The following is a 25,349-nucleotide window of genomic DNA, read 5'->3' as shown; positions in this document are numbered from 1 at the left end:
GTCCTGAAGGGAACAGAAGAATTATTTTTAAAATTAACAATTAAAAGAGCAGGAGAATTGCTAGGTAGCTGTCACAGCAGCAGGGAGCTGCTGCTCACGGTGGCCTCACGGTGGACTCACGGTGGCCCGTAGTGAGCCCTGGAGGCCAAGTCAAGATGCTGGGTTGTTTCTGCAGACAAAAGCCCAGCCTTGGGTTCCTCCTTGAGAACAAAAATAATTTTTTTTTTATTTCAGAAAATAGTGTAGCCAACAGAGAAAGAAGTTTCAGGTTAAGACTGTGCCTGCTTCCCTGCCATTGTGACGTAAATGTTTATGTCTGCCCCATATTGACGCTGAAATCCAATAATACCTGATGCTGTGAGCAAGAGGGATGCGGAGGTGTTAGGGTCACCTCAGGTGTAAGGGTCAGGTCCTCATGGGATCGGTGGACTTCGCAGAAGAGAGAGCCCTCTTTCTGCACATGTGGAGACACGGGGAGAAGGTGGCTACCTGCCAGCCAGGAAGAGGGCCCTTCCCAGAGCCCACCCAGCTGGGGTGCCCAGATGCCAGCCTCCCAGCTTCCAGCTGCAAAAGTAAGTTTCTGTTGCTGAAGCTGCTGGGCCTGCGGTGTTCCGTATGGACAGCCTGAGCTAGCTTATCTTCCCTGCCCCGTGGTTTAAAAATCCTGTTTCAGTGGCCATTTCCAGGGTCCCTCATGTTCACTCGACTCCAAGAGTCATGGCTGGCAAGACAGGCACAGCTGGGATTGGGGAAGCTTCAAATGTGCTCTCACTGAGGGGCACCTTCGAGAACAAGCCCGTCCGAGGTCGGGCAGAGCAGGCCAGAGAGGAAGTGTGAGCCAGGAGAACCAAGACACCCCAGAGGGTGCCCTTGATCCTGTCACCCCTGTGGGCAGCTGGAACCCATCCCTGTAGGGAACTGAGAGTCAACACCGAGCACATTCCCCAGAGTCACCCGGCGAAGGAGCCAGGTCCTCGAACAAGGACTTTCGTAGTCATTGTTGGAGTGGGAACCCAGCGGCTTCTGCAAGAGATGTTCGTCGCCTTTCTTTTATTTTCTCTTTATATTTACTTTATTCCTTTTGAACTACTTGAGAGAAGACCTTCTCTTCAAACTTATGAGACTAAAGAATCTTCAGGTCAGGACAGAAAACTAGTGACGTGACATTCATTCATTCACTCAGGCAATGACTGGCAGACCGGACTCCATCTTCCCTTCTCCCTCCCCGCTCCTCCCTCTCCGTCCTCAGGGACACCCTACCCTGCCTCCCTGCTCCTCCTCCTCCCTTCTCCACCCTGTGACCAGCAGAGAGATCTTTCACAATCAAGCCATGAGCGCCAGTCTCCTCACACTGTGTGGCCTTCCAGGATAAGGCCTCGCCTCAGCTCGCGGACCCCACTGCGCCCCTCTGACCACCCCGGCTGCTCCCTGCGCTCACCCGCACCGCCTCCCCCTCGGCCCTGAAGCAGGCGGTCCTCATCCACGCTGCACCCTCCACTCCCTCAGCTGGGGTTCACTCTCTCCTCCTACTCTCTTCACCCTGAAGAGCCACAGCAAGCAGCGCCTACTCTGTGATGACCTTTCTGGACCCAGGCCCAAAGCATGTCCCCTTGACCCAGCCCAGAACATGTCCAGGTCCGGGGCCGACTGTGGGGAGTTGGAGCCAGCCTGCCAGGTCAGCACAGCATGGGGCCAGCAGACCCACAGTGAGGCCCTGTTCTTATAGCAGCAAAATAAGGGGGAGGCCGCCCAGCTTCTGTCAGGACAAAGGAAGGGAGACGTATTCTCTGGTCACCTCTCGGCATGCTCTTGAGAGGAAATGACTCTGTCCCTTGCTAAATGTGAGACTGAGAATCTTTGCTGACTCCCAGGTACCGCAAGAGCCAGGCTGACCAAAACAGACCCAGCACAGGGCAGGTCCAGCCAGGCCAGCTGGCAGGCATGGGGGCCAGCTGTGGGCAGTGGGGGCCAACCTGCCACCCACCTGCACAGCACAGGACAACCACAGATTGCTGGGCCAGCTGTAGGCACGCAGATGTCAAGACTCCGGCCACAGAGGAAACGGCCCTTGGCCACGCTGGGGCTCTGGACACCACAGGGCACATCTTTGCAAAGACTGAGCCAGGTGGTGTCCCTGCTCTGCCGAGCCCTGCAGAGGATGAGGAAGCCGGGCGTGGCCACTGCGCCTCCCTCCCTTCCTTCTTTCTTCCCTTCTGTTTATACAAGTACCGAATATCCAAGCCTGGCAGGCCCTGGGCCACAACAAAATGTTTCAGTCTCATAATAATCTCCTCGCCCCGTGCCCAGATTGCTCGAATAGACCCCAACAGGCCTCGCTCCACCTTAGAACTGGGGTCAGCAGTGAGGAGACCCGCGCTCGGCCATCCTGGAGCTTGGAATGTGGGTGAGGACCGGGCTGGACAACAGCCAGATGACCCCACGTGTGTGTGCTCTTTCCATTCTAAGGTGGTGAGAAGGAAGGGGCGGGGCTCAGGGAAAAACTGTGAGGAGCACAGGTGACGAGGGAAAGGCTGAGGACAGCACAGGGACAGAAAACCGAGGGATAAGAAGCAGTTATCTGAGTAGAAGCTGGAGACGTGGGTCAGACTTGGGTGTTCCAGGCCAAGGAAAGCAAGGGCCAAGGTCCTGGGGTTGACACCAATGTAGGAGGGGTGGTCTAAGAACTTAATATGATCCAATTAAATAGCAGAACGGTGCCCCCACCCTGGGATCCTGCACTCCCAGCAGAGGAGGGAGGGGCTGGAAGAACAGGACAGAGCTGACCAGGCTCAGAAAGAAGGGGCCAGAGGACTAAACGGGGTGATCTTTGGTTCCCTGAGGAGCTGGGAAAGGATAAGAGGCCAGATCACAAAACGTGGAGGACAGGTAGGACCCTGGAGAGAGGGCAAGGGAGAAGGGCAAGCAGCGGAGAGCCGCCGAACATTCTGGGGAGGCGGAGGAGCCGGCAGTGTACCGCTGAGAGGACCCTTCCAGACGATCCTGGAGCCAGAGCCGTGGGGCATTGCAGACAGGCAGCTGAGAGTCCCCCACCCAGGATCCCCAGGGAGGGCAGGCAGCCGTCAGACTGCAGCTGGACACAGGAGCTGGCCCTGGAGGTGAGGGCAGCCGACTGAAGCAGGGTCGCCGTTTGGTGAAGGAAGGGAGGTGGTGGCCAGGGAGTGGGGCTGGGAGCATGGCACCACACACGGCAGCTCTTCCCAGCCCGGCGGGGGCGGGCTCGAGCAGGAAGACCACAGACTCTGAGGAGGCAACCCCTGTGTCTCCGACCTCCTCCTCCTCTGTGCAGAGGCCTGCGAGGCCTGCAGAGGTGAGGAGTGAGCAGGAGGTGCTTAGGGAGGATCATGTGCTCGGAATATTGCCCCATCTTAGGGATGAGGAGACCAGGGCTCCAAGGGGACCAGAGGAATGAGTGCCAAGCCCACATCCACAGGGACCCCCACGAGCCCTCGGCTCCAACGCGCCCTGCGGGAATCCTGAAAGGTGTCCTCAGGGTGAGGGCGCCGATGTCGGCTGCCTCCCTTTCTCCCTAGCTCGTCCACTTCCTGCCACCTCCTCCTCCTCCTTTTTAAATCCCAGTGGGAAATCACAGCCCCCAAACTGCAGTGGAGAGTGAGGCCCTGGCACCTGGGTGAGGTCCTCAGGCTGCGCAGAAGTTCGCAGGGAGACGAGACTGGGAAGCGCCTCCGAGCTGGGCTCCAGGCCCCGGGGAGCCCTGCCCCACGCTGGGAGGCCACTCTCCTCTGCGCTGGACGTTCTCTCCAGGAAGGCCTGAAGGCCAGCACCACTGCGGGGCGGGGTCTCAGGGACACTGGACCGCCTGGGAATGCAACCCTGCCCAGTTTGACCCTTGCGTGTAAGTCCGGGTCTGCTGAAGTGAGGCAGAGCCCCCAGAAGGGACTCCACAGCCAAGAGCCACCCATCCACAGCCCCAGAAGAGAGGTGAGCCTCCCTCTCCCAGGACGGCCCCGCCCAGCAGCTGCTGGCCCAGCCGTGGGAAACCGCCTGCATGGAGCCAAAGAGAAGCAACACTGTTCAAAGAGAAATCTTGCAGAACTGAACCGAAAACTCCAACATGGCGTCTGGGTTGTGGCGCCAAACCTGAACCTCTTCTTGGCCACCAGGCTGAAGCTAAGTACCTGCCTACTTGCGCTTTTAGGGAAAGGGATGAAAAGCCACCTTGGAACTGCCCTGGCAGCACAGCGGGCCGCCAAGAAGCTGAGGGAGGCGCTCAGGGAACACCTGGAAGTAACCACTCCGATGGTTCTGAGTTGGCCACAACCCTCTCGTTGGTGTCATGGGGTGGGTATTTATGAGATGAGGCTGTTAAAATCGATAGAATAAATGGAACGCCTAATTCTGTCCTTTTCAGAACAGCACAAAGCCTTCTCCTGGCGCAATCCCAAAGTAGGAAGAAGGGACCAGGGCCCTGTCACTTAGGCCTAATCCCAAAGTAAAGTGCTCACCTTATTAACAGTGACTCATGTTTACATGCTTTTTAGAGCCAAAAATTCTCTTGGCCCTAAGTAGCCTTTATTGAATTTTTTTTAATTAAAGAGTTCAAATTAGATTGAAATTCATCCTGTGGATTTGCCACATTGACGACTGGGTTGGGCCTACTAGTTTTCATTTCACCAGAAGAAGAAGAAGAAAAAACAAAAGAAAAAGAAAAAATAATAAAGAGAAAATAGGCTCCAGTTTTTAAAGTACTTTGGAAACACGTTTATGCAACGCCCCTTTCAAGGGACAAATGCCCCAATGCAGCAGGAAAGGTTTGATTCTAACCCCCCCTGCCGGGTGGCTCAGGGGAGCAGAGTCCCGCGGACTCCCTGGCTCTTAGGAAGCTAATGCCGCCAGCCTGGAAGGCCACCGCTCCCACTTCCAGGCAGGGAAGAAGGGCAGGAGAGCAGCATGCTGTCGGTCTGTCTTTGCAAACGCAAATGCTTCCAGGGGTAATTACCACACGTCTGTGTTTCGCCGCACCCTGGCCATTCGAGATGATAGCAGGAGCTCGTGTTTACCGAGGGTGTTTTTCAAGGGAGAACACAACCCCGCAATCTGCACCCCGCGCGCGTTTGTTCGAATGGAAGCAACCCAGGTGAATAGGGAGCAGAGCGGCCGCTTTCTGCAACTGCTTCTGGGAACCAGTTCTGGGGAACTTAGGGAGACCAAGAACACCACACCCTACTGCCCAGTACACGCCATCCACGCTTTTCCCCCAGTTCCTCCTGGGCGCTGAGCACCTTTCAGAGTGCTGGGGAGGCCGTCGTTCTTCGGCTGTGTGGCCTGCAGGACCTTTTGTGGTCACGGGACCCTTTACCTGTCCAGACTCTCCTGCACCCCTTCTCCATGCGTCTCACGGGCAGGTCAAGGGAACCAGCCCATGAGTCCCTTCCATCCCTGGGACTCCTGCCCCTTGGCCTTGGAGCGAGGGTCCTCTCTTCCTGAGACTCTTTACCTTTTCAGATGTCCCCATCTTGCCCCTAGATCCATCGCCTCCCTCATAATGTCACAATATCAAGTTCCTCCATAGACTCTCCAGACCTCCAGGGCAGCAATGGGCAGAAGGGTCCCTCCCTGTGGGCCTCAGGGCCAGCCAAGATGCCCAACTCAGTTCCATCCCCAGACAGGATGGGAACAGGTGCAGCAGATGCCAAAGGTGAGGGCAGATGGTGGAAACCAGAGAGCAGGCAGGGAATCCAGGAGAAGAGGACCCAGCCACCCAGCACTGGGCACCCACGGCCCAGCCTGATTGGAGACCTCTGCTCCAACCCACACCTTCCCTGCTCAGGTGAAGCGCTGGAAAGTGTACGAAGTTTCCTGGGGTCACCAGCAGTTCAGGGGACAGGGACGATAGGGCATATCTTTGCCTCAAGACTGTCTAACAAAGCCGACCAACATGGCGCTCCCAGACTCAGCGGAGCCCAGGCACACCAGGCCTCTTCCCCACATGCCTCGCTTCGCTCAGCTGCAATGCCTGCAGGGCTCGCAGGCTTCCAATGACACCGCAGACTTCCAGCACGGTGGAGTTCCTCCACGTCCCCATGGGTCAGGCAGCCTGCAGAGGGCCAGCCAGGGTTGGCACTCTCTTCAGGGCTGACCCACGGCAAAGCAGGAACCTCTGGCCCCTTGACCCAAAACCCAGTGGGCTCTGGGAGGCCCTGGGAGGCGTCCCTGTTAGGCAGCCTCCCACCACAGGTCTCTACTGGGGGAGAACATGTCATGCTGTCAGTCTTGGGGACAGCAGCACCTGGCACTTCCACGACAGCGAAGGGCTCCAAAGCTAGTTCCTCGGGGACCCACCCCAAGGCCCTGGCAGCTGGACTCAGGGAGAAGCCATGAGGCTGGTCAGCAGCAGAGTTGGGAGTTGGGTCTGGTCTTCCACCTGTACGCACTGTGTTCATTCTGTTCTCCAAACTTCCAAAATAAAATCAAGAACAGGAACTGAAGATTTGTGTCCGCTGGGAAATGAAAAGTGTCTTCCGTGGTCCCTGCAGCCAGTGGTTCATCTGACAAGATGCTCGTGCCCGTGGCGTACCTCGGGCCTCTGTCCTAAGATGCCACAGACCTGCACAGCAGGCCTCCTTTCTCATGGTCTGGAGGTTCAAGATCAAGGTGGAAGCAAGACAGGTTCATGGGGAGGGCTTGCCTCCTGGTTTATAGACAGGTTTTCTGGCTGTGTGCTCACACGCAGGGGGAGAAAACTCTGGTGTCTGTGTCCCTTTACCAGAGCACCAAATTTAGTGTGCATGCTCTGCCCCCAAAACCCAACCCAAACCCAATCACTTCTCAAAGGCTCTGCTCCAAAATCCATCACAGTAAGGATCAGAGCTTCAATGCATCAATCGGGGGTCACAGCAATCAGTTCAGAACCATAAAATCACAACGGTGGGGTTCCAGGAATACCTGCGACTCCCAGCGCACGAGGCTCCAGGTCCCTCAGGCGAGAGCCCCAGGTGCTGGTGGAGCGCAGGGCCCGGTGGGGTTCTGCACGTGGGTTTCCAGGCCTTGGGCCACCATTCCAGTTTGCTCAGCCCCAGCCTGAAAGAAAATGAGCCATCACACCACAGACCACCAGGAGCCTTATTCTGTGCAATGCTGAGAGCTAACTTTAGCAGCTTCGTTGACAAAACATGAAACTGCTCATTTTGAGTGTACGAGTCAATGGCACTTGGTAAATTTTCAGTTATACAACCACCACCAAACTTTAGAATGTTTGCATCAACCCCCAAAAGTCCCTTCAGGCCCCTTTGCCGTCACTTCCCCTCCCCCCCCGTGCCAGTCATCTGTGGATTTGCCCATGCCACACATTTTAGGCAAATGGCCTCGGTCCCCATGTGACCTTTGCACCCAGCCTACTTCACTTAGCACCACGTGCTTGAAATCCACTCTTGGTAGCATTATGTCACTCCACTTCTTTTCCTTCCCAAATAAGGTGCCATTGGTGTCATTGATCAGTCATGGTTTGCAGGTTGCTTCCACTTGAGAGTTTTAGTGCATGTGGGTTTTCTGTCACTGTAACAAACGCCCGACACAATCACAGGTGCTGGGCCGGAGCGAGGCAGTGCACCAGTGCTGGGAGCTCTTGGTGCTGCAGAGTCACTCACCTCAGGGCCAGGATGGAGAAGAAAGAGAGGGAGAAATGGAGTCCCATGTCCCCTTGAGGGCACAACTCTGTGGCCTAAAACCTCCCCCAACAACCCAACACTTAAAGGTTCCACCACCTCCCAACAGCACATCAGGGGACCAGGCTAAAGGCATACTTCACAGGGACCTATGACGGCCATTCCAGGTCCAGACTCCAGCTGAGCTCGCATGAAAATCGCTCCCGCGAATGCTCACGTGCAGGTCTTCAGGTAGCAGACCAGTTAAGAAACTGCCAAAATGTTTCTCAAAGTGGCGACAGTGTTTTCCTTTCCCACCCAGTTTCACCACAACCTTGTCAACACTTACTGTTGTCTATATTCTTTTACTATCACCAAGTGATTCGTTTTGGTCAATTAACTTGCAGAATCCTGGCAGAAAACCCAACACATGATCATTCACAACAAGGATGGAAGGTGCAACCGCTTTCCCAAGGTCACAGGGCTTGGGCAGAACCAGGGCGTGGCTCAGGTTCACTCCCCTGAAGCTGGTCTGCCCGTCACTCTTCCATCCTGCCTCCTGTGGCAACAGGTCCTGCAGGAGCCTCTCATGTCATGCATCCTCTAGCCAGTACCTGCTATGAACCAGCACCCACTATGCCAGCACCCACCAAGAACCAGCAGCCTGTGAGCCAGCACCCACTGTGAACCAGCACCCACTGTGAACCAGCACCCACCAAGAACCAGCACCCACTGGGAACCAGCACCCACTGTGAACCAGCACCCACCAAGAACCAGCACCCACCAAGAACCAGCAGCCTGTGAACCAGCACACCAAGAACCAGCACCCACTATGAACCAGCACCCACTGTGAACCAGCACCCACTGTGAACCAGCACACCAAGAACCAGCACCCACTGTGAACCAGCACCCACCAAGAAACAGCACCCTGTGAACCAGCACACCAAGAACCAGCACCCACTGTGAACCAGCACCATGTGAACCAGCACCCACTATGAACCAGCACCCACTGTGAGACAGCACCCATGTGAACCTTCACCCACTGTGAACCAGCATACACTGTGAACCAGCACCCACTATGAACCAGCACCATGTGAACCAGCACCCACTAAAACCAGCACCCACCAAGAACCAGCACAGATTGTGAACCAGCACCCACTATGAACCAGCACACACTGTGTACCAGCACCCACTATGAACCAGCACACCAAGAACCAGCACCCACCGTGAACCAGCACCCATGTGAACCAGCACCCACCATGAACCAGCACCCATGTGAACCAGCACGCACTGTGAACCAGTACCCACCATGAACCAGCCCCTGCATGAACCAGCACCCACCCTGAACCAGTACCCACAGGGCTGAGAGAACTCACAGTCACTTGCATCCTCTTGAGCTTTCACTCAAAAACTACTTTTTCATGCAGAAACTGAGCTTCAAGAGGTGACATTTACCCAGGAATCAGCCAAGTTTTTCTATAAATGGCCAAATAGTAAATATCTCAGCTTCGAAGGCTAGATAAGTATCCCACATACTCAGCTCTTCCCTTGTCCTGCAGAAACAGCCGTCAGCAAGGCATGAGCAACTGGGCACAGTGGTGCTCGCCTGTTATTCCAGCAGGAGGCTGAGGCGGGAGGACTGAAAGCTTGAGGCCAGTCTGGGCAACTATGTGAGACCCTGTTTCAAAAACTGGGCCAAAGACGTAGCCCAGTGGTCCATCCCTGGCATCACACACACACACAATGCATAAACACATGGTGTGGCTGTGCTCCAACAAAACTTCACTTACTAAAATATACCGAAGACCACGTGTGGCCTGAAGGCAAGTCCCCCAGCCCTGATTGTCATATGGCTACTAGGCGACCAAGTGAGACTGACACTGGGTCAGCCTGACATCTGGGAGCATGTGGTATCCCCACGCCGCAACGCCTGGCTCACATCCACTTCCGTGTGGATGTGGATTCTTTTCCCAGTTGGGGGTGCACGGCTCCCCCTCCACCTCCGGGCGTCGGTGGCAGTGCCTCAGATTCAGACCTCCAGCGCGTTGTAGCCACGAGCAGCTGCCCCGCGTCTCTGGCACACAGCGTCCCGCGCAGAAGCACTGGCCCCAGAGCTCGATTCCCGTGCCAGCTCCACCCTGCCCAGCCCTGGACCCTCTCTGTGCCCCTCTCTAAAGTGGAGACAGAGGTAGAGTGGTCACAGGTGGGGAGGTCACAGGTGAGGGGGTCCCAGGTGGGGCGGTCACAGGTGAGGGGGTCCCAGGTGGGGCAGTCACAGGTGAGGGGGTCTCAGGTGGGGGGGTCACAGGTGAGGGGGTCCCAGGTGGGGCAGTCATAGGTGGAGGCAGTCTAGGTGGGATAGTCACAGGTGAGGAGGTCATGGGTGGGGAGGTCACAGGTGGGGAGCTCACAGGTAAGGGGGTCACAGGTGGGGAGATCACGGGTGAGGTGGTCACAGGGTCTGGCATGAATGACAGCAACGGCCAGGACCCTGCCCTGGAGAGACGGACCAGGTTCCTCTGCCCGAGACTCCATACCCCGCTGGGCAGAACGTGAAGTGCGTTGTGGCATAATCCCCATGGGCTGAGGCCTGCAGAAAGTGGAAGAGCCGGAGGACAGAGCGGTAACACCGCAGCAGTAGGAATAATGATGATGATGATGATAATAGTTCACGTTTATGAGGCACTTAGGAGAGCGACCAGCTACGTGCACTGCAAGCCCCACCGGTGGCAGCCAGCCTCTGGGCCGCCTGGCAGAGCTGACAGGCCTTTCCTGTTGCCTCTCCACGCACCGCCCAGCCGCCTTGGAGCCCGTATCCTCCCAGCTCTCCATGGAGGAGACCACTGGGCTCTGAGAGCCGCCAAGGCAGCTTGTCTGAGTGGCGTCTCAAAGTGGACTAGATGGGCCTTTGCTGGGACCTTGAACTCCAGGGCCGCTCCCTCCCCAGCCCACCGGCCCTCGGGCTCCACCCGCCCTGCCAGGGCTCCATCCTGGCCATTCCCTTATTGCCACGGCTGCAGGGAAGAGTGCTGGCGTTGCCCTTAGGTGTCTGGACACGTGCCCCTCCCTGCACGGGTCTGCTTGCAAGGACCTCGAGGGGCCTGGGCAGAGTGCTGGCCCAGCCTGCGGGAGCTCCTGGGCTCCATCCCAGCCCTGAAAAAACAAACAAACAAGCAACAAAAAAGGGACAATAAATAAAAGGTAAAGGCATGAGGCAGGGCAGTGCTTAGCCAAGCAGAGTGCTCTCTGGCAGTGGGTTCCAGGCACAGTGCGGTGGGTGCGGGAGGACCTTCCCCATGTCTCCAGGATCTCCCCAGCCAGTGACTAGGGTCCCGCGTCTTCCCAGCTGTGGAAGTGTAATCTAAGACTGGAATTTAAAATGCGGAGAAGCCTGAGCGACCGCTCAGTGACCGCACTCCCAGAGCCAGATGGTCCTTGTGAAGAGCCAGGCCTTCTCTGCCCCTCCACGCCTTCCACAGGGGCTCACTCTCCTGGCTCCCAGCGTCTCTGCCCCGCCCCCAGGGGTACACCTGGCTCCTTCCCAGCACCCTTCAGGACCTGGTTCCGTCTTCCCTGGCTGCACCGTAGGCTGCTGGTTGGAAGGACGCAGACCGATGTTGACCGCTTCCCACCTGAGGGCTGATTCCCTAACCTGTGAAACAGGAAATAAAGAGACTCAGTGTGGCCGCGAAATTTACAAGCCATATGTGCCGCGGTACCTAGAGAAGCCCTTGGACACGTCACACCCCAGCAAGGGCAGGTCCTGAGTCCCAGCGCAAGCCCAGGAACCCTAAACCAGACCCGGCATCTCTCCCCCTCCAGCATCGGGTGGGCATGTTCCACCCATCCAGCGACGTGGATTTAGAGGACATCAAATTATAACTTAAAATGTATTTATTTACATGTTTAATTTACAAATAAGAACTGTACATATTTATGGTGTCAACATGGGGTTTTGATACATGCATCCGCCGCGGAAGAGCTCAGTCAAGCTCGTTAACCTATCCATTGCCTCTCACTCCTTGCTGTGCGTGCCGTGAGGACAAATCACAATTCTTGGTTTTAAAGCGTGGAAGGAAATCTGCATGGCCATCCGCGTTTAACCTGCCACTCGATCGCGGGTCCAGCAGGCAGGATTGGGCCACACAGGCCCACTCTCGAGGCAGATGTTCCAGAAGACCCTTCCTGGAGCCTCCAGAGCCTTCACCCAGCTGAGCCTCACCAGGACTCAGCCTTCCCTTTGCCCTGCCCCTCTATCTAGAAGATTCTAGAAGGATTCAGGCTTCATGTTCTGGAGCAGTCTCAGAAGTTGAGCCTGACTCCCGAGCCTCCCCAACTCCGCTCCCTCTTGTGGGGCCCCCCAGATGCAGATGGCCCAGCCAGCAATGGCTCAGATGCACCCTCCTCCTGGACGCTGAGGACACCCTCAAGAGCTCTTCCCGCTGAGCGCAGCAGCCTCCCCCGCACACCCTTTGGTCCTATTTGCTTAGGAGGAAACTCAGGTGTCGGTTCCCAAAGGCACAGGCCTCAGTGAGGGCAGAGCTGGACTAACCTCGGAGCCCCTGCCCGCTGACTCCTCAGCCACCTTCCTGGCCTGGTCCAGGACCCTGGAGGAGGGAAACTGCCAAACCTGGGCGTGTCCTCGTCTCATGGAGCTCAGAGCGGGATGACGTGGGCTTCTGACCCAGAGACAGGAGCCCTCTTGGGAGAACACAGAGGATCGGCTCTTGTTCTGCCGTAACAGGGCCTCCCAGATACCTCGGCAGCAGCAGAGCCCGTGGCAGCCGGAGCCAGGGGTCCCTGCTCCACGCACACCTGAGAGGGCTCCCTCCACTGCCCGGGGGGGCCTCCCTCCTGCCTTCAGCCCCCTCTCTTTGGGGAAGCTCCTGTCTAGTGACCAGGGCAGGCAGAGACTTGGGCCGAGGCCAGCCTCCTGGCCCTGCCTTCACCTCCTTCTCCAGCCTCCCTCCCCCACCAGCTCCTGTCTTCCTGTGTTTCCTTGCCTCCCCCCTTTCCTTCCGGGGCCTCCTCCCTTCCTTGACCTTCTCCCTCATGGCCTCATTCATGGCTCCTCACTCGGCAGCCCAGAGCTGTGCCCCCTCGGGCTGGGTCCCAGGGCCACCCTGCCCCTGCCCTCAGGGTGTTCAGAGCCAGTGGGGGACGGCTGCCCTGCTCTGGGGATGACGAGCTTCAGGGGAACCTTGAGCACAGGTGTGTCCAGGACAGCGAGCCAGGTCCCTGTGGGGACCCAGGGTCCAGGAAGCCTTGGCGGCCTCCGGATGGCCTGTGCTGCCGGGCCGAGCAGAAGCATGAGGCAGAGCTTGCCCCCGCAGGCCCCGGCTCTGAGGCCCTCATCCCTACCGAGTCAGGTGCCAGGGTCCCCTGCCTCCCCCACCAAGTCAGCGCCAGCATGGGTGCCAGGCCCAGTCAGGGCGACCCTGAGCACCAGGTCCTCTTGACCTCACCCCCCAAGTCAGTCAGCTGCCCCACACCGGTTCTCCCCTCAGCGGCTACTCTCAGCCAGCCGCTGTCGGGGCCTCCAGTCTGGCCTCCTGCTTCCCACCTGCCCCTGTCGTCCTCCACAACACACAGGGCTCCAGCATCACCTCTGCAGGACACCAGGGCTCCTGGACCACAGCCCACCTTGCAGGACGGCGCCCACGTCCTCAGACCTGCTATGGGCCCCACGCTCTGCCTTCGGGCTCCTCCCACACAGAGGACCCCCGCACCTCTGCACCACCTCTGCTCCCTCCGTGCTCCTGAGGACCCCGGAGGTGCCAGGTGCTGAGAGGGACAGCAGCCCCGGCGCAGCAGCCACAGCCACAGCCGGGCAGGCTCCACTCAAGGCTCAGCAGCCCTGGACCACTCCCAGCCCCAGAGCCACCCTGGGGCAGCCCCACCAGCCCTGCCACCGGAGGATGCCTGAGCTGCCACAGCCTCAGGGCCTCCCTTGTCCCCCAGCCCTGCCAACGGGAGTCTGCCCCCTGGGCAGGGCTTCACCACCCTCTTGCCAGGTGCACCCAGCAGGCCGTAGTCCTCCAAGGACATTTGTGCCTCCTCTCTCAGGCGGCTCTCCCTTCCCCATCCTGCCCTGCTTCGGGCTCGCGTTCTCTCTCTCTCCCTTCCTCCCTCTCTCTCTCTCTCTCTCTCTCTCTCTCTCTGTCTCTCCATGCCCCCTCCCTTTCTTTCTCAATTGACTCCCAAGTACCCAGAAGTATCTGGCTGGGCTGAAACTTGGCACAGCATTCTGAGCCTTAAGGCAAACATTTGTCCTAGAATTTGTGGGAAGTCATTTGGCTCCTCTTAGCCAGGCAATGGCAGAGAACCATAGAGCAACCCCTTTTGTGCCCTCCTGCCACCAGCTAGCTTGGCCTCTTGGAGGCTCCTGGAACCTCCCTGGGCTCCATGCGGCAGTAGCTGCAGGCACTGGGCTCAGCAGCTTCTGGAGAGCCTCGGGTGTGAGCCGCTGGCCTCTGCTGTAGCTGCACAGCCAGGGAGCCCACTCGCCCGCGCACCCTCTGCTGGGCCCGTGCCTGTCCGCAGAGCCTCCCCAAGCTCTGGCGGATTTTCGGGGCCACCATGACAGTGTGACTCAGCAGAGCTGGCTTCCAGAGGACGACGCCTGCCCTCCTGTGCACACAGGCTTGCCATCCATCTGATTCTTCATTTCTGCCTTGCCGTGACTTCCGCCCATCCACTCCTCGGAGGTGCTGGTTCACAGAGGCAGTTGGAGATGGAGCTAGAGGCGCCCATGTGCACTGACCCACTTACCAATTCCTCTCTCGTCCATTCGTCAGTCTGTCCACTCACCTGCCCCTGTGTCTCCCCTTCCTATCCACCCATTCACCTTACAGAAGCCCCCATCCCTTGGGGATTTGTTCCAAGACATTCCTGGCTGCCAGAAGCCGTAGATACCCCTACGTAGTACCAAATCCCTGAATTCTATATCTGCTCTTTCTTCCTTTGTAGTGCACACACACTTACAAGAGTTTAATTTATAAATTACTATAGCAAGAGACTAACAATAACTAATCATAACAATATAAGATCCATGACATTAACTGAAGCAGAACAATTACAAGGGATCCCAATAGAAGACATCGTCAACTTGTCCATTGTTCCTGGAATTCCCATCTGATCTTTCTGGACCAAGATTTTCCCTGGGCCGCTGCCTGGGAGGGGCAGAGCCATAGCTGGGGCTGCTGTCCTGGCATGTCAGGGCCCACCCAGCCTCACCACTGTCCCCTGCTCCTGTCATTCATGGACTCGTCGCAGTCCCACCAGGAGCAGGCCCTTCTCTTCCTGCACGAGGCACGGTCCACCTGAGCGGATGTGGAGTCCGGGCAGCCGTGAGCGCCCCCTTTCCATCTCTCCACCTCTCCATCTCAAGGAAGAGGGTGGTTTTCAGCAGGAGGGAAACTGAGGTTCTCTGGTCATGTGGGGGGACTCCCAGGACTTCTCAGTGTCCTGAGGGCAAAGGGCACGCAGAGTGGGCACCTGGGCCAAGGAGGCCCAATCCCAACCTCAATAGGGGCTGCTGGGGTCCCAGGGGGCTTCTGGGACCTGCAGCCACAAAATAAAAGTCTGGGTCTAGAGCCACCACGGAGGAGTCTGTGACTTGGCTCCCAGGCCTGGGTGAGCCCCACAGGTGAGGGCAGGTCCTGAGTCCCCTCCACAGGGCTGTGCTGAGGACTCGGTTGAGTGCATGAAGGCAGAGGTCGGGACAGGCCCTGGTCTGTGCCCACTGGACAGGAAGTCCCACAGTGGAGCAGGGACACTGGGCGGGCCCTGGTTCCTGCTATACATGAGCGTCTAGAACAGGTGGTGCACAGTGGGTGCTCGGCGGGTATTTGTTGACAGTGGACAGTTGAGCTGGAAATGGCCTTGCCTGGTCATTTGCAAGCTCTGCCACTTTAAAGTGCAACACGGTCCCCCAGAGAGATTTAGGACCACGGCCCCTTCACCCCAGTGCCTGCAGTTGAACTAGGTATGTGTTGGGTTTTCTTTCAAATTTTCGTTTGCAAAGTAGAACTGTGTCAAACAAAAAGCCTTCTGCACAGCAAAGGAAGCAGTCATTGGCGTGAAGAGATGACCCACAGAATGGGAGAAAGTATTTGCAGACCCTACATTTGGCGAGCAATGAATATCCAGAACATAAAAGGAAGTCCAGAAACCCAACTGCAAAAAGCAAATAGCCCAATTCCAGACGGGCCGTAGGCCTAAATAGACATTTCTCCAAGACACACAAGTGACCAACCAGTACTTGACAAAAGTCTCAGGATCACTAGTCATCAGGGAAATGCAAGCCCAAACCATAGGGAGTATTATGGGATGGATGTGACGTGTCCCCCAAAAGTTCATGTGAGACAACGCAGACAGGCACAGGAGAGCAATGACTGGGTGGGAAAAGTCTTGACCCAGTCAGTGACTTAACCCTGAGGGATTAATTGAAGTGGTGGGGTGTGGCTGGAGGAAGTGGGAATTGTGACGTGGCCGTGGGTATATATTTTAATTCTGGCCAGTGGAGACTCTCTCTCTGCTTCCAGATCACCATGTGAGCTGCCTCCCTCCGCCACGCTTTTCCACCATGATGTCCTGCCTCACCCCAAGCCCCAAGGAATGGAGCTGAACTTCCGTGGACTGAGACCTCGGAAACGGTGAGCCCCAAATAAACCTTTCCTCCTTTACAGTTGTGCTCGTCGGTCATTTAGTCACAGCAACAAAACAGCTGAATAAAACAGGGAGCTACACCTCACGCCTGCCAGGATGGCTAATAGAACAAAAGGTAGCAGTGGGTGCTGGACAGGAAGGGGAGATGGGAACCCCTCCCACACAGCTAGAGGGGTGTGAATTAGCTCGGCCATTGTGGAAAACGGCAAGGGGCTGGGGTCGTGGCTCAGCAGTAGGGTGCTCACCTAGCATGTGTGTGAGACTCTGGGTTCCATCCTTAGCACCACATGAAATATGAATAAATAAAACAAAGGTATTGTGTCCATCTACAGCTAAAAAATATTTTTTAAAAAATTAAATTATCACTACCATATGATCCAACAATCCCACTCCTGGCTATGTATCCAAAGGAAATAAAACCAGTATGTCATAGAGACACTTGCGCCCCCACGCACGGCTCACATTAGCCAAGACTTGGAAATGAGCTGAAGGTCTATCAGCTGATGAATGGATAAGGAAGATCGCAGACATGATGGAATAGTATGCAGCCATAAAAAGAATGAGAAGTGGCCCTTTGTGACAACAAGGAGAGCGCTGGCAGTTATGTTAACTGGAATAAGCCAGGCGCAGGAAGCCAGGTGTCACGTGTTCTCACTCACATGTAGAATGCAAAGAAGCTGACCTCACAGATGAGAGCCGAATGGTGGTACCAGGAGATGGGAAAGAGGATGAGGGAGAGGCCTTCCATGAACCAGCTACAGTTGGACAGGAGCAGGACGTCCTGGGGGCCATTGCACAGTGCGTCATATATATATGGATCCTGAATGTTTGCACCTTCAAGAAATGATAAATGTGGAGAGAGGCTTAAGTCTGACCTGATTTAAACACCTTGTGATGTACACGGTCTTCAAACATCATGTTACACGTTAACAGGTACAATTTTTGTGTCATTTAAATAAAGACAAAAGTTACTCGAAATATATAGAGAATGAAAATGGGTGCCCCTCCCCTCAAAAAAGTAAACGTGGTAAAACAGTGGCCTAATCTTCTTTTAAAAGACAAGCCACTCCAGTCAGCCTGCCCAAGGCCACCCGGCAAGTTTCTGCTGGGCCAGAGAGTGGCCCCTGCCGGCCTGGCCCACCCGGGCTGTCCCGGCTCCCTCCGCTCCTCCTCGGTGAGATTCCAGCTGGAGGCGGGAGCCGGGAGGGAGGTGCAGGCCTAGCCGGCGGGGCTCAGCCAGGTATGCGGCCTCCTGGGGTGCAGGACGCAGGAAATCCCACGGAGAGCGGCCGCGGTAGGACGGTGGTGCAGGGTTTTGAAAGCCTCTTCGTTTTTTAATCTATAATTATGTGGCGCACACCTAATTAAAATGGACTGTAATTGTTGAAATATTTTATTGAAGTCATTTTTTTCCGAACGGCAGGTTTAACAGATGATAAAACTTGTCTTGTGGTTGACTGGGGCTGCCAGGGCCCGGCGCAGAGCGCAGGGCGGGGCGCGGACAGCCACCGTCGGCTGGGCCACATTCTTCGCCCAGCGCTGCTGGGCGGCTCCTCAGCCTGGGTGGGCGCAGTGCGCACCAGGGGGACTGAGCTCTGCTTTCGCTCCCGCCAGGGGCCCTGGCAACTGCCCCCGGAGCACGGGCAACTGCGACCAGAGGAGAGCCTTCCTCCCTGCGCCCGGCCTGCCCAGAGCTGCGATGACCACAGCGGGCAGGCCCGGGCAGGGCAGGGAGCCGGGCCTCACCGCCTGCAGGAATGGGCGGGGTTTCCTCCACTGTCCCCGCCGCAGCAGCCACCTCCCTGCTGAGCGCTTCGGGTGTCTCCTCCCCGGTATTCGCCACCCTCTTCACAGACGGGAAACTGAGTCACGGTGAAGCAAAGGTCCTAAGGCCACACGTGGAGAAAGCGTGAGGTGGCTCTGAGTCCCAGCGCCGTTGCTCCCCCACGCGCCCTCGTCCCAACGCCTCCCAAAGCAGTGTTTTTGTCACTGAGGAGACTGCCTCAATCGGGGGCGAGGGCAGGGAACATGCCCCGGGAGGCCAGTGTTCCTTTCTCTTTCGTTTGTCTGTCCTTCCTGGGTCCTTGCAGTACCACAGTGGGGGACATCCACGCCCTCCACATCAGCACAGCCCGCCCTGGGCTGGGGATGTAGGGGACACTCATGTTATTTTCTGCCCAAGGATGCAGCGGGCATCTGACCCCCAGCTCCGACCTCCACACAGGGGAGAGAGCCGGTGGTGGGTGGTGAGCCCCTCCAGGTACCCACCTGCCCTGCTGCCCCTTCCAGGTGACAGGTGACCAGCAGGGGCTAGGAGGCTGCCTCTGGACCATTGCAACACAGTCAAAGCAAAGCCCCCAAACTGCAGGAGAGACTGAGCCCCCTGGGCCGGCTTCATCTGGTCCCCATGGATTTTTTCCTTCACATTCCACTCCTTTGTCTGATTCCTGCAGACTTGGTCCTCCATTTCCTGGACTCCATTTTTATTGAGCACCTACTCTGCATAAGACCCAGTGATAGGGTGGCCTTTCACCCAGGAAGCAAGGCCCCAGAGAATCGGAGTCCTGCTTCAAGGCTGGCCGGCCCTCAAGGCCAAGGGACCCCAGGACGCCCCACGCGCGTCCCCTTCCTGCCTCAGGGGCCTGGCCTCAGGGCTGCGGTGTACAGGAGGGGCTGTGCGCCTAGGCCTGGCTCAGGGCCCAAGCCCACACCGCCTGCCCTGGGGGAGGGACGAGGCGACTTCTCCCAGACTCACCCTGACAGCTGTCCAGGAAGGGGGGTTATTTGCACAAAGCAGCCTGACAGTGTCTAAATCTCTCCCTGGGGCACTGGTTCCAAATTAAAATGTGGCAGATTTGATCCCTGACACCCCGCCCGCCCTGCCGCAGGGCTTCCCGCCCTCTCTGGCCCTGGGTAGGCTCTGTGGCAGCACCTCCAGGCACCCTGTGCCCCTGTCCTCCACCTCAGACTGTGCTCTCCTCCCCCCACGCCTTTCCACCTGTTGGGCCTGTCTGTCCACTCGGCATGGGGAGGAAGTGCCAGTCCTCCAGCCCCAACTCGGGGACAGCGGCAAGGGGACACTGACGTCATGGAACTAATGAATTACCGAGGGCTCCCTGCCAGCGCCTCTTCTCGTCCCCGCCGCCCTGGCAGTGAGCCATTTCATTCTGCCGATTTAAGAGATGAGGCAACGGCAGGCCCAGTGTGTCGCAGCCCAAAGTGACAAGAGCCTGGACTTCCCAGGCAGCCTCTTGCCCTATTCACGGCGATAGTGACTGCCCTCTACGTGCTCCGTGGTCCCGGATGCCGCATCCTGGTGCACAGAGCCCCAAAGGGCTGCCAGCTGTGGGCCACAGGTCCTCTCCCGCAGGACAGGCTGCAGCCAGCAAGGGGAGAGCTGGCCTGCACCCCGCAAAGCTCTGGGTGGCCCCAGGGCCCTGCAGCTCCACAGGCCCTGTCTCTGCGTCCCCTGGGAGACCCGGGTAGGGAGGAAAACCAGGTGGCCTTAGGACCTGGCTCCCAGCACAGCACCCCAGTCATCTGGAACCAGATTGTGGCTCATCGTGGGACAAGGCCTGGGCACCCTGGGGTGCTCAGAGGCTTCCCTGGAGAAGCACCTGGAGGGCCATGAGGGAGGGTCATACAGTTTTTTGCCCTCTGAGGGTGAGCACTGATATTATTAGGATGTGTGTGTGTGTTGTGTGTTCTCAGCACCAAACACAAGGCCTCGTACAGAGTAGAGCTGGCAGAAGCTTTTTAATGGATGGGTGCACGGATGGATAAATGAATAGATGGATGGGTGGATAGATAGGTGAATGGATGGATAAATGGATGCAAGGATGGATGCAGGGAGGGTGGATGGATGAATAATGGATGGATGGATAAGTGGATGGATGGAGGATGGATGAACAGATAAATGAATTTGATAAATCAGCTAATGAACCCCCCCAGACTTAAAAGTGTTGTAGCAAGCATCAGTGGGATGGACAAGTGACAAGTGGGATGGACAAGTTGGGTACCAACTGCAGTGGCTTCTTGGAGGAGGAGGAAATGAGCTTCAAGGATGGATTTGGTTTTACCAGGTGTACATACAGTGAAGAGGAAATGGAGGTGTTCTCCAGTCTCATGCAGAAAAATAACAACAAAAAAGTCATTAATGAAGTGTTTGTGGTTTGCAGTTACCATGGCAACACGGTCTTCATTCAGGATGGAGGATGAAGCCAGTGCGCTGGTAGGATCCACAGGAAGACGGAGAGACAGGCCAGGCCGCGCTGGGAAGGCCAGCACCCTGCACTCCTGCACGTGTGCCCTTGGCAGCTCCATCTCTTGCCTGCAGCTTCTGCAAACGTTGAGCAGCTGGAGGATCAGACGCTTGGCTCCTGTGTGCACAAGGGGCAGTGGAGATCCGGGGCCACCAGGAGACAAAACGCACCATGTTCATGCCACACGGCCACTCCCAACCTGGGGCCAGGAGGACCCAGTGTTAGGGCCTGACAGGCCTGCTCGGTGACCTTGTCATGCTGCATGACCCTGGACAAGACAAACAGCCCTCCAGGCCTCAGTTTCCAAATCTATATGATGGGAATGCAAATCCCCACCTCTCAAGACTCGGCCTAAACGTAATATAGCTGACGCGCAAGTACCGACTCCTCGTGGGTTTTCTGCCCCTCGAATGTTCCGCTGATGTCTGCTCCACCGAGTTCAGGACTCCACCTGCAAAATCAGAGACGGCTGTGTGCATGGAGAGCCCAGGGGCCATCTTTGAACTGGGTGTCTCGCCAACAGAACCTGTTGCCTTCACTCCCATGGCAGCGTCAAGACGGCAGGGGATCTGAACCTCCTCCGCACCGCGGGCGGATGCGTAAGTGCACGGGGATGCTGGGGCCTGGGACACGCTGTGCTTTGCTCTTTTTTTTCTTTCTGGGTACTGGGGCTGAACCCAAGGGCACTTTGCTGCAGGTTACATGCCTGCCTTCCCTTTTCATTTAGAGACAGGATCTTGCTGAGCCGCCCAGGCTGGCCTCCACCTTGGGCCTCCTGCCTCAGCCTCCATGCAGGTTCAGACCATGGTATGTTCTGCAGAATGGAAGAGGGTGGGAGTGGGGCAGATGTAATCTTTACTGATAAGTCAAAGCTAATATTTTTGCATATTTATGAGGTACCTTGTCGTATTTCAATGCATGTATATGTTGTGTGATGCTTAAATCAACTTAAACCGATCGAGTTCCTCCAACATTTATCATCTTTTTGTGGTGACAATGATTTCAAGATCCTTTCTTCTGACTTTCTATTTAGTTCATTGTCATCTATAGCCACCCTGTGAGCGGCCCCACGTCAGAACTTCTTGCTGCTGTGTAACCGTGACACTTCTGTGACCATCCATCCACCTCGGCCACCATTGGACCCACCCACGCACCCTCCGCCTGCTCTCCCAGCCTCTGGCCACCATGCCCTGCTCTCAACTTCCACCAGAACAACTCCTTTAGATTCCACATCTGAGTGAGGTCACGCGGGGCCTGGCTTTCCGTCCCTGGCTTATTTCACTTAACATCAAGGCCTCCAGGTCCAGCCATGCTGTCGAAAATGGAAGCTTCCATTCCTCGTTCTAGCTGAATGCTAGTCCACGGTGTCTGCGCACCGGGGAGAAGGATTTTAACAGCACAGGAAAATCACACCTTGCAAAGGTTTAGCTGAGAATCTGCAGACAAAATTCAAAACCAATCCCACCTTTGGGCTCTTCACGGAGTTTCTGTGCTGTCTGTTTCGATGGAGTCGAAGCGCCATACTTCAGGAAAACATGCTCCATGACCCCAAAGCAGACTCAGCAGCCGAGTGTCACACAACCAGGCCTGGAGAGCATGCTCTGTGCCCTCCCAGGATCATGTGCTTCCTCTACAGAGACACTGGATCTCAGCAGGGGGCTGGGGAAAGTCGGGGGTGCCCTGGCCAGGGGGACTTACTGAGAAAAGAGGGACAAGGTGTCAGAACCACAGTCCTCGCTGCCAGATGCCATCGTGACAGGAAGTTTCTGGGCTAGGAGCTTAGACGCTGCTATGGGGCCACCTGGAACAGCTGTGTGAGCCTCAGGAAGTGGCACACCTTCTCTGTGCCTCGGCTGCCCCTGTTGAAAACGAGGGTGGTAGGAGGTGTGGGCTCCTTGGCTGGAAGGAGCTGGGAATGGCACGTGCCGCTGGCAAGTACCGGACGAGGCCTCTAGCAACGCACGATGGGGGCTGCTGGGGGGAGACGGGCTTCAAATGACACGTCCTCTGCTTCCCCCACTGCCCGGTGCCCACAGATAACCCCGAAGTGAGACCCTCAGAAGGGCCAAGGGGCCAGGTCAGCCTGGAAGCCTGGCAGGAGCACCGAGTCGGCAGCCGGCTGCCTGGAGCTGGGGCACAGGCTCCGCTGCTCCCGCAGGACGGGGCCCTCCCGCCTGGCTCCTCTGCGCCTCCTGCTCTCTGCCCACAGGGTGGACGGGTGGCTTCCACCCGCTGACAGAGTGCTTTCCACCAGTGGTGACCACGCCGCTCAAGAGACGTGCCGCCAGCCCACACCATCGTGCCAGGGGGACCGTGGGGCAGGTTCCCAGGGGCTCCATGGCACTGCTCAAGCCAGGTGAGCCGCAGAGTCCCCAACTGCAGGACACTCAAGGGAGACCCTCAGCAGCTTCCGAGCGGGGGTTAGAGGACTTGAACAGTAGAGGGGGCAGCTCAGTCCCAGGGGCCAGCTCTCCACCAGGACACCCAGCAGGCCCCAGGGCATGGCAGGTGGTAGGGGACAGGACAGACAGAGGGAGAAAGGGGAGGGACAGCGTGGGAAACACGCGTGTCAGGACTTGTCCCCGCGGCCTCGCTGACACCACGTCCCCCCCGCCTGACCCCACAGGGAAGGCCCTGTCTTTGGCCTGCTCCGCGTGATCTCAAGGGCGCAGGCTGACAAAACGCAACACTCCCAGTTCACCTCTCTAAGGGCCCTGTTCCCACTCAGGCCCCGGGACATGGTGCGCCCTCTCCCCACTGAGAGCTTTAGCGTCCCTCCCCACCTCCAGAAATGTAGCTCAGAGCGATCTGAATTCCTCTTCATGTCGTTTAACAGCAGCTTCGTCCATCCCCACTGACAGTATGGTGAGTACGGTTTTTCCCTTTAATTTATGGAGTACATTTGTGATGTACAAACTAGAGAAGGGAAATGTTATTAGAAAGGTCCCAGGGAGTGAGCTCTTCTTGGCTGAGGACAGAGAAAGCAAGTATAAAGGAAAGGGGAGTTTCCTGAGGGCCAAGAAGCTGTGTCCAGCCACTACTGGCGCCCAGAGTGCTGTGTGAGTTTGAGTAAGGGACTTAACCTCTCTGGTCCTTACGGCTCTCTCCAAGGGTGGTTTTCCAGTGTCGTTGAATAGTGTCTCTGCTAACCGTTACAACTCCTTGTGAATTAGGTATGGTTGCTGCTGTCATCAAGAGGGGAAGGACCTTAGGGTCTGGCCCTAGACCCTGCCCCATCTCATGGGGTTCCAGCTGGGAGAACAGCAAGGCCGAGCAACTCGCCCCCATCCTGTGTCCAGCTTCCGCTGCCAGGGCCACTCCCGGGCAGAAACACAAGTGAAGGAATGTGGTGAGGCGGCAGGAGGCCAACGTCTTGGTCCTTTGAAAGCCCTTTCCTAAAACAGTTGTGCACAGCTGTCCAGAACTAAGTGCTGCAGCTAACTGGCCCTCTGCCCTGGAAACCGAGGGGCTGGGTGTGGGGACCCGGTCAGGAGCAGGGACACAGCCCAGGGCCTTCCTGGAGGAGAAAAAAGAGGACCTGCTCTGCCTGCGCAGCCTCCTTTCCTCAGCTGTGTGGCTCGGACTCCAGTCCACCACGCACAGGAGGGCGGGGATGAGGTGGCCGCATGCTCGGGTGCTTCCCCTGGAAAGTTGGGCCCACACTGGCCTCTGTCACATGGTGTCCCCAGCCCCAGCCAGAGTGCAGCTCTCCCCTCTTCTACCCCTGTAGTGGGGACAAAGTGAGGTTCCCATGGTCCCAGGCCAGCTGTGCCCAGCCGCCAGCCAGGTACCGGCAGCTGGACGGACAGCCATTCCAGAGGAGAGAGCCCTCCGATGTGCCTTTGATGGGTTTGTTGTTAGTTTATGTCCCCAAGTGTCCCCAGTGGGTCACAGCAGAAGTTCAGCAAGGAAGGTGTTAGAGGCTGCATGTGTCCATCAGCCAAGGCCGGAGGGAGCGAGGACAGCTCTTGGCCTCCTTCCTGCTGACAGCAGAGAGCCAACAGCTCGCAGGAACCCAGAGCCTTCTCATCTAAAGCCTCCCGCAGGGCTTCTCCTTCTCTCTCCCTCCGGGTAAGGCCTGCCCCGCCAGGAGGGAGGTGCGGGTCGTCAGCTGCCTTCAGGCGAGGATGGACGCTGCCACGCTCCGTGCCTGCTGGCCTTGGCCAGCTGACCAGCCCACCCTCAAGCCCTCTGTCCTCATTTTCAGTCCAGCATCCAAGGACCCTGGCCGCCTTCCTCCTGCGCTCTCCATTCATGAGGCCCAGCTTGTCCAGGGTCCCCAGCACTCTGCCTGCGCCCTCCTCACCTCGGGGGTTGGTCCTCCTTGAGGCCTCCCAGACGGGAGCTAAGCAGGAGTACCTGACATGAAGCCCAGAGATCCCCTGCAGGGTCTCCCTGCTCTGCAGCCGCCCGGGGCCTTGCCCGCCTGTCCAGACCCCGCTCAGAGAGGCAGCTGCCACGGTGATCTGGCTTGCTGTCCCTGGCTCCCACCCCGAAGTGATCAGAGGAGATGGGCAGGTATACCCTCTGGGCAGACAAAAGTGATCAGAGGAGATGGGCAGGTGTACCCCCTGGCCCAGCTAAAATCAGGACTTACAATAACCCTGTGCAAGAACACCAAGACGGTGTGCCACCGTGACCCGGCAAGGACACCTTCTCTCTCCTCCACGATGAAGGAGGCAGCGTGAGAGCCACAAGGTGGGAACACTTGTCCTGCACACAGTCACAAAGTGGAGGAAGATTCCCCTCCGCCCCTCCCGTCTGTACCATCAACCCCTGCGTACCGACCTGGGGT

General features: G+C 57.3%; 1 long non-coding RNA gene across 1 annotated transcript; it reads right to left on the bottom strand.

Moving 5' to 3' along the window:
* Nucleotides 1-10,298: 10,298 nt before the first annotated feature.
* On the bottom strand, nt 10,299-13,354 carry LOC306653010. The gene is made up of 3 exons (XR_013761611.1): nt 13,186-13,354; nt 11,181-11,274; nt 10,299-10,775 (listed from the first exon to the last, which is right to left on the bottom strand). It is a non-coding gene; the product is annotated as an uncharacterized lncRNA (long non-coding RNA).
* Between the last annotated feature and the right edge of the window lie 11,995 nt (nt 13,355-25,349).

Source organism: Sciurus vulgaris (assembly GCF_902686455.1).
Source record: "Sciurus vulgaris genome assembly, chromosome: 2".
Taxonomy (NCBI): domain Eukaryota; kingdom Metazoa; phylum Chordata; class Mammalia; order Rodentia; family Sciuridae; genus Sciurus; species Sciurus vulgaris.
Note: the sequence above shows the minus strand (reverse complement) of the source record. Positions and strands in the feature narration are given on the sequence as shown.